Genomic DNA, 9,424 nt, shown 5'->3' on the forward strand with positions numbered 1-9,424 from the left:
ACTATTCCACAAATGGTTTGGATGATACCCAGAACACGTCGTTAAGCAAATTAACCATACAATTTTTATTAGGGTTGCCCCTAGGCTTGATTGTAGATTGAGATATTTGAATCTATTTGATTATTATTAATTATATTCCCCGTGATGCTGGCTCATTAGGTTGAATGTCATTAGACCGAATGGCCAAACTTACGAGTATTTCAGTAAGATTGTTTAATAGTGCTCGTGTTTCAAAGAATGAGTTACCTTCAAGAGAGTGAAATTAGTTTTAAGCATTTTAGTTGGATTGCTCTAAATCGAGAGCCATTTACAATAGCGCGGTTTAGCATCTTAATAGGATAAAAAGGAGTGCCTTTAGCATCAAGTTTAAACTTGTGATTAAGATCGAGGACTGATTTTCTCTCTAAATCGTAGATCTAGTCATTTCGGTGAATCTAAGTTTCAACTTGATGAAAGCACTAGCTTTAAAGGAGTTCGGATCTTCAGAGATCGACAGGCGATTGAAGACTGACGAAAACATTCGATTTATTCTTGTAGTAAAATTACGTTTATTTTACATTGATTATGATTTTACATTGTCCGTACATTCTAATTAATTAACCTGAACGGCTCTTCATCTTTGTTTGATTTGTTATTCTAATTTACGTGTTTACGTTTTTCAAATAGTTTACAGGATACCTCTTTGAGTTGCGTTTTGTTTGAATTAAAAAAAAAGAATTTGATATCCTACCTAACTACTAATAACTTAACCCAATTCACAAGATCGCGTATGATCTGGTGATTTGATCTTTGACAGGCGTCTCTAAACCTTTCGAGACCAGCCAGGCGGTGGAGGACCATCCTAAGGATCTTATTCTGGATCCTTTGAAGTTTAAGGTGATGGCACTTAGCACAGCTCTCCCAGATTTGCGTTCCGTACTCATGCTTGTTTTTTAAGGTAAAGCGTGGACTTTCTGTTGATAAGTGGGTAGAGCGACCTAATGAAGATGTTGCACTTGGTGGATGTTTTGTCCACATGGGCACGGGACAGCAAGTTGTTATCAAGGTAGACGACTTCAATGGGAGTATTATTAAGGGGGACTTTCAAGTTACCAAGCGGGACAAGCCGAGGTGAATTGGAGCTGCGGAAATATTAAGGTCTGTGTTTTAGCTGCATTGATACAAATCTTCCAGCTTTTGAGATAGTCGGACAGAACATCAAGGCCTGATTAAAGTTTTCTCGTCAGAGCACGGATCGTTCGACCCAATTGACAAAATACCACCCACCCGGAAGGGAAGGAACATTTGACGTGAAGATGTTGAATAGGATAGAACCAAGGAGGCTACCCTGGGGAACCCCAGCATCAACGTTGAACGTATCAGAAGGAGAATTGTTCAAGAAGACCTGGAATGATCTGCCCGCAAAGTAGTCTTTGATGATCTTAACAAGGAAGATCGGGTAGTTGTATCGATGCATCTTGTACACTAGGTCATCATACCAGACATTGTCGAACGGCTTCTAAACGTTCAACAATGCCATGGCAGATGTATTGGAAACGGACTTGTTCCGCTTGATGACGTTAGTAACCCGTGCGAGTTGGTGGATAGTGGCCTTTCCTAAATCCGAATTGCTCTTTGAGAAAGATGTTATTATGATTTGAAAAAAACCAGCAGACGGCTGAGTATCAACTTTTCGAATAGCTTCGAGATGGATGACAAGAGGCTGATGGGGCGATACCTTTTGGCACTGATAGGGTCTTTGCCAGGATTGTGAATTGGAATGACTTTGGCTAACTTCCAGCATGCAGGGAAGTAGCCAAGCTCCAAACACTTATTGGAGACCCTTGTAAGGTGCTCGAAGAAGTCAACACTCAAGTTTTTCAACTCGAGGTTGACCACTCCATAGACTTGCTTGATTTAATAGCTGCTATCACCTCAACAGCCGATATTCTACTTTCTTCAAGGACAACTACGGGGGTGGCAGTGACTCTAGACATTGCCTCCGATACTGCAGGCTCGTGGGGACTCACCATGGCTTGGCCAAGGCTATGTGAATTCACAAAGTGTTGACCAAGAGCATTGGCCTTATCAACTGGGATTATGAGTAAGGATGGATTCTGATCAAGAGAGGAAAGGGGAGGCTTATTTTTTAAATCTTTGAAATTTTCCAGAACGGCTTAGTACAATCTGGGAGAGAGCGAATCTTGTTTGCAAAATCGTTATTTCTGAGATCCACCATCCTGGCTTGGATGATTTTGTTTAAACGGTTGCAATTGGTCGTCAGGTTAGGCAGCCCCGTACGCTGGTACTGCTTACGAATGGTGTTGCGGAGTCTAATGAGGTTACTCACCTGTCTGGATACTGACACATGTTGCTCACTGGCCCAAGAAATCACTTCAGACATCATGTCATCGGTCGTTTCCGGCTCGTTTCCGGCTGGACGTCATAGTTGCGTCGCACGCTATTTCGATGCTACTCATTTTTGAGTCGAAAATCACTCAGTTCAGCCAAAATGGAAGTTACTCAAAAATGAGTAAACATGCTTTTACTCAACGCCCTAATGAATGCTTTGCATATAGGGGAATTTACGTATTCTCGTCAATCTAAGCAGCGTCTGCACTTCTACTAGCATTTTCTCAGCGTCACGCACATATATGATGTGTCTGTTTGTTTACATTCATCTGCTGCTTGCTTCTCTATCCATTCCAATCGGCAGAATTTTTCAAAACGTTTTGAAAGCGTTTTTACAACGCTCCAAACTTCTCAGGTGAGTGTGACTATTGTCGGCAGCCTCTTTTTCTTCGGCAACCTTCCCATTAGAACTGCGTGTTAACCAGCTGTTCTATTATCGGCAACTCGAAATCAACCCCACTTTGTAGTGCGTATGCTTTATTTGAAGAAAAATGTAGCATTACTGGATTGCTCGATCGTTCAAATATAATCAGATTGAAGCTGAAAGGCTAAACAATCGTTTGGACACATTCAGGGAAGTGCGTTGATGGGAAAACATAGTGAAATTAACGTTTAAATTTAGGTTACCGAAAACAGTCAATGGGTGCCGAAGCCAACATTTACCCTACATTTTTTCGACCGGGAAGAAAATTAAAAAAAAATTAAATTATGAATATTATAATTCCTTTTGCAATCGAAAACCATTTCTTCACATGCGCTCCTAATCGCAACCTTACAACAATAATTTCTATTTGTCCTCCGGTGCTGGTTCCATCTTGTACTCCGCATACTTGTTCTTGTTGGTTAAGAAACTGCGGATCTCTCTCGTCTCAGCAGTCTCTGTCGCACCTTATCTTGATTCCGCATATACTCCCCCTTTTTCAGATAAATTTCGTAGGATCGGTACTTGGTGTGGAGGCAACTTCTTCTTCTTCAGTTGAACCTTGCCATCCATGCAGAATTGTGTAAAGGCAAGGATTTTATTGCTTTCTATAATTCATCCTGGGTTCGGCAAGCGGTTGGACTTGCGACCATTTTCGGAAAAATACCATTCTCCGGACGAAGGTCAACGACGTGCATTTGGATTCTGCAATTTGCTGATGATTCCTTTTTTGCAACAAACCAATGAAGAATGCCTTGATCACATTAGTCGAGCCCTCGCATTTTGTCCGAAGATCCTTCATTTCTATCACTTCGCAAACGGCCTTTACGCCGGTTTACGCTCGACGAAAATATCTGTCGTACCAAAAGCACTATAGAAGTCGTGGAAAACAGTATGACCATTGCACAGCTCGAAATACATCAATTTCTGACCGGCACGATTTTTTGCCTGTCGCAACGCTGCCTTAATATCGATGGTCTTGATGAATCCGAATCCTGCCAAACCGTCGTCGTTTCCTGTCACTGTCATTGCTGAAACGCGTCTCTTCCGACTAAGATTGCCCTTCATATTGTCAACGGTCTTCAGTTCTAAACATTTGGTGTCGAATCCTTCAAACTGGTCCTCTCCAACTGCATACGGCGGTCTTATACTACGGCTAGGCATTTTATATCCAGGCCAACCTCGCTCAAGGGGACTGAGCTTCATCCGTTTGACGTTCACCATCTCATCGCGAATCTTCTTGAGCTTGGCTTCCCGCTCCTTATCTTCCGGAAGCTGCTGCTGTTGGACAAGCTCGCGACCTCGAATAATCGGCGCTGACAATCCTGGCCATACAATGTTGGCCTTACCGAAACCAGGCACCTGTCCTTTGTTCAAATCCTTGGGAGTAATACGTCCGGATCCCTTGCCTCGTCTTCGTTTCTTGCTGGCATTACTAACCGAAATGATTTATATCAGAACCATTTACCCAGAATCTGGGTAGATATCACTCATCAGAGCAAAATCAGTTTACTCATTTTTTGACAACTCCATACAGCATGCAAAAACCACCCAGTCACTGAGTAGCCTCAAAATAGCGTGAAGTGTTCTAGCCGTCGCACAGTGGGCAAACATTGACAAAACCGCGACTAAATTGAATATCTCGGCTGCCAAATGGTTTCAGTCAACATGTTATACATATTCTCAAAGGAAAAACTCTGCTGAATCGATTGGTGGAGACTTTTGCGTACCGAGATAGAGGGCCGGGATCAATCCGAGTTCTCGGTAAAGTAGGAAATGCCACTATCTATCGACATAATTTTACACTTTACTTAACGTATATTATTGTAAATTGATAGTACTAAGTATATATCGTGTAAAGACACTATATACGCCCTCAGGGAAACTTTACTAGCCTAAAGGAGGATCTGGAACGACCGATAAAGTGGCCACATTATAAAAAATGTCCTAGAACCTTGTGACTTTTTCTATGTTGTTCACAATCAAGAGATACCTTACCTTACCAATCAGGCTAAGGCCTTGTTGTCCTCTGCTGTCCGAAGAAGTCGTCTCCACTCTACTCGATCCATGGCCACAGTTTGCCAGCCTCGTAGTCTGCGAAGGGTCCGCAGGTCACCTTCTACTTGGTCGATCCACCTTGCCCGCTGTGCGCCTCTTCTTCTTGTTCCTGTTAGGTCGCTTTCTAGAACCATTTTTACTGGGTCATCGTGCGGCATTCTTACGACGTGCCCAGCCCACCGTAGTCACCCAATTTTTGCAATGTGGACGATGGATGGTTCTCCCAGCAGCTGGTGCAATTCGTGGTTCATTCGCCTCCTCCACGTTCCGTCATCCATCTGCACTCCACCGTAGATGGTACGCAACACCTTCCGTTCGAAAACACCAAGGGCGCGTTGGTCCTCCACGAGCATAGTCCAGGTCTCGTGGCCGTAAAGGACCACCGGTCTAATCAGCGTCTTGTAGACAGTCAACTTCGTGCGGCGGCGAATTTTCTTCGACCGGAGCGTCCTCCGGAGTCCAAAGTAGGCACGATTCCCTGCCATAATGCGTCTTTGAATTTCTCTGCTGGTATCATTTTCGGCGGTCACCAGTGAGCCCAAATACACGAACTCATCGACCACCTCGATTTCGTCACCGTCAATCTGAACTCGGGGTGGGAGGCTAACATTGTCTTCCCTAGAACCTCTTGCTTTCATGTATTTTGTCTTTGATGCGTTGATGGCAAGTCCAATCCGTCTAGCTTCAGCCTTCAGTCTGATGTACGTTTCCACCATCATCTCAAAGTTCCGTGCCATAATGTCAATGCCATCGGCGAAACCAAGGAGCTGGATGGACTTCCTGAATATAGTGCCACTCGTGTCTATCCCAGCTCTTCTGATCACACCTTCTAACGCGATGTTGAACAGCAGACACGAAAGTCCATCACCCTGCCGTAACCCCCTTCGAGATTCAAAGGAACTCGAGAGTGTCCCCGATACTCGAACAACGCACATCACTCGATCCATCGTCGCCTTGACCAATCGCGTCAGTTTATCCGGAAATCCGTACTCGTTCATAATCTGCCATAGCTGATCTCGATCGATTGTGTCGTATGCGGATTTGAAATCGATGAACAAATGATGTGTGGGCACGTTGTATTCGCGGCATTTCTGCAGAACCTGCCGAATCGCGAAAATTTGGTCCGTGGTAGCGCGGGCACTCATGAATCCCGCCTGGTATTGCCCCACGAACTCTCTTGCATATGGTGACAGACGGCGGCATAGAATTTGGGAGAGTACCTTGTAGGCGGTGCTCAGCAGTGTGATCGCGCGGTAGTTGCAGCAATCCAACTTGTCGCTCTTTTTGTAGATTGGGCATACGACACCTTCCATCCACTCCTCCGGTAATATCTCCTCCTCCGGTAATATCTCCTCCCAAATCTTGGCAATTACCCAGTGCAGCGCTCTAGCCAGTGCTTCACCACCGTATTTCAATAGCTCACTTGGTAGTTGATCTACACCAGTTGCTTTGTTGTTCTTCAGCCGACCGATCTCCTCCTCAACTTCTTGAAGATCAGGGGCCGGTAGCCTGTCGTCTTCTGTGCGTGCTCCAAGGTCTGTTGCCGTGCCACCTTCGTTTTCTGCTGCTTCACCGTTGAGGTGCTCGTCATAGTACTGCTTCCACCTCTCAATCACCTCACACTCGTTCGTGAGAAGGTTACCGTCCAAGTCCTTGCACATATCGGCTTGCGGCACGTAGCCTTTGCGCGAACTATTTAGCTTCTCGTAGAACTTCCGTGTGTCGTTTACGCGGTACAGATTTTCCATCGCCTCGCGATCTCGATCTTCCTGCTGACGCTTCTTCCTTCGGAAAACCGAGTTTTGTCTGTTCCGCGCTTGTCTGTATCGCTCCACATTCAATCTCGTGCGGTGTTGCAGCATTCTCGCCCGTGCTGCATTCTTCTCCTCTACTAACAGTTTGCATTCGCCGTAAAAACCAGTCATTTCTTCGGTCCGGGATTGCAGAACCTAGTGCCGCTGCAGCAGTACGACCTATGGCTCAACGGATGTCCCTCCAGCCATCTTCAAGAGAAGCTGCGCCAAGCTGCTCTTCCGTGGGTAGTGCAACTTCCAGCTGCTGCGCGTAGTTCTGGGCAGCTCCGACGTCCCGTAGTTGCTCAATGTTGGGTCGCAGCGTTCGACTTCGACGGGTGTTATGCACCGTCGAGAGTTTTTAGCGCATGCATACTGCAACTAGGTAGTGGTCCGAATCTATGTTCGCACTGCGGTACGTGCGGACGTTGATAATGTCGGAGAAGAATTTCCCGTCGATTAGAACGTGATCGATTTGGTTTTCTGTGTGTTGGTCAGGTGATCTCCAGGTGGCTTTGTGGATATCCTTGCGAGGGAAAAAGGTACTTCGAACTACCATACCCCGGGAGGCTGCAAAGTTCACGCATCGTTGGCCGTTGTCGTTCGATACGGCATGCAGGCTGTTTGGCACGATTGCCGGTCTATACATTGCCTCCCGTCCTACCTGAGTCTTCATGTCACCGATGACGATTTTGACGTCCCGTTGCGAACAGCCGTCGTACACCTGCTCCAGCTGCGCATAGAACGCTTCTTTCTCGTCGTCGGGTCTCCCTACCCTACCTCCCTGCTTTAACTTTTTTCGTATTTTTCAGTGTAAATCACATCCGATAGGGGTGATCCGGGTGGAGCGATATTGATTTTTTTTTATAATAATGTTATCCTATTATATTATGGAATGTATGGAGATCTTACCAGATAAGTCAACGCTCCAAAATTCAATTCAAACGTGTAATCTGTGAAGGTATGCGCCATCGAGACTTGGTGTGCATCAGCGGAGTACACTCAAAAACTGCAGCTCTTCATCAACCGATGCCTCCGTCATATAATTCGTGCCTGATGGCCTAACAACTGGATCTCGAATGTTGAGCTCCATCCTCGATGTTATCAGAAGCAGATATCAACATTAATTCGAGATCGTAAGTGGAGGTGGGTCGGCCACACTTCGAAGGAGCGGAAACGAAATCTGCAAGCAAGCGCTGGATTGGAACCCGTCAGGACATCGCAGCAGGGACAGACCCAGGGGTGCATGGTGGCGGAGCCTCAACAAGCAAACAAAGGAAATCGACGGGAATCGTACCTGTGCCCAGGTCAAGGCATAAGCGAGCAACCGTCCAGGATGGAAATCTTTCACGTTGGCCCTATGCATCACTAGGGGTGCGTAAGATATATGAGTGAGATTAAGTGAGTTTATTCGGCTTAGGTCTCTGGTATTGATATATTGTTATATATACTTTTTCAAACATAAAGATACAATATTTAGGGTCTTCATACGTAGAAAAAATATTTGGATTCATGCGAGTTCATAATTCCAAGAGGTTTTGTAGATTCATCGATATTCAATTAAGTCTTGTCTAATTTGTAGCATTTCTTGATTGATTTATTTCGAAGAATTATCGTCAAGTTAGAAAGCCGTTTTCTATAGTAATATATTTTTTTTATTTGACTTAAGAGTTATAATTGAATGTGATTTCTAGACTGTCTGTATAAATTAGTTTTCGATTTTTCATCTACAACGTCTCCATTCGATGACTAGAGTAGCTTTTGCAGAAGTTGTTAGACTTGAACACCTGGGGGGGTCTCTACCAAACCAACGAAGGTTTATCCGCCGAATCCTTGACCCATTCCTTGGGCTCCTGCATTCGCCATCGATGATCCCATTCCGCCAAAAGGTCCTCCCATGCCCACGCCTTGGGCACCAGCGTTGGCGTTTGAAGAACTCATGCCACCGCCCATACCGGGGAATCCTCCCATGCCCACGCTTTGAGCACCAGCGTTAGCGTTCGAAGCACTCATGCCGCCTCCCATGCCCATGCCGGGAAAGCCTCCCATTCCCATTCCTTGGGATGCTGCTTGGGCTCCTGCACCGGATGCTCCAAATCCAAACTGCGGCGCACAACTCACGGCAGCGATGGCGCTGGCGATAAGAGCGAAAACAGCAAAGAATTTCATTTTGTTTGGTTTTATAGTTTTGAAACTATCACTTAGTGTGTTAACTGTGGAATGCACTGAGTCGTGATTGACTTTGATGCTCTAGCTAGAAAGTTTGTTCCATTTTATAGTCGCTCAAACGCAATCTATTCGTTGTCAATGTGCAAGCGCAGGTCTTTGGTTAATCCTATCGGATTTTCAATCTGCTTCAGCAATCCCCAGACAGATTGTTTTCCCGATTGACTCGTTATCAATGAAGCTCAGATGGCGCTTTGAGATGAAAGATCGTGGAATTTATGAGCAGGGATTTTCAGATGTTGTGAATGAGCCATAGTTTGTTTATGGAAGGTGAACTCAAATAACCTTAAATACGTGGGGGAATTGTGCCAGTGTGCACAGTGGAGTACAGGTTGGTCGAAATTCGATATTTTGATGTGACTAATTTTCATGTTTTGCTCTAAAATAGAAAAGTACATTCCCTATAGAATCGTTTCTCAAAGTTTCACTACTATCGTGTACTTATTACCAGGTTTACTTCCTCTCACTTGCTATAAAAAGAAGTTTTGTTGAGTTTGAAAAGTATGTGTTTGACCTGGTGTTTGACTTATAAAAC

The 9,424-nt window shown here is 45.0% G+C and overlaps 1 pseudogene; it reads right to left on the reverse strand.

Moving 5' to 3' along the window:
• Positions 1-3,178: 3,178 nt before the first annotated feature.
• Positions 3,179-4,258, reverse strand: LOC135699687 (small ribosomal subunit protein uS5m-like; annotated as a pseudogene).
• Positions 4,259-9,424: the final 5,166 nt, after the last annotated feature.

Source organism: Ochlerotatus camptorhynchus, unplaced genomic scaffold (genome assembly GCF_037179485.1).
Source record: "Ochlerotatus camptorhynchus isolate MF236.1 unplaced genomic scaffold, CSIRO-AGI_Acam_v1.1 ptg000114l, whole genome shotgun sequence".
Classification (NCBI taxonomy): Eukaryota; Metazoa; Arthropoda; class Insecta; order Diptera; family Culicidae; genus Ochlerotatus; species Ochlerotatus camptorhynchus.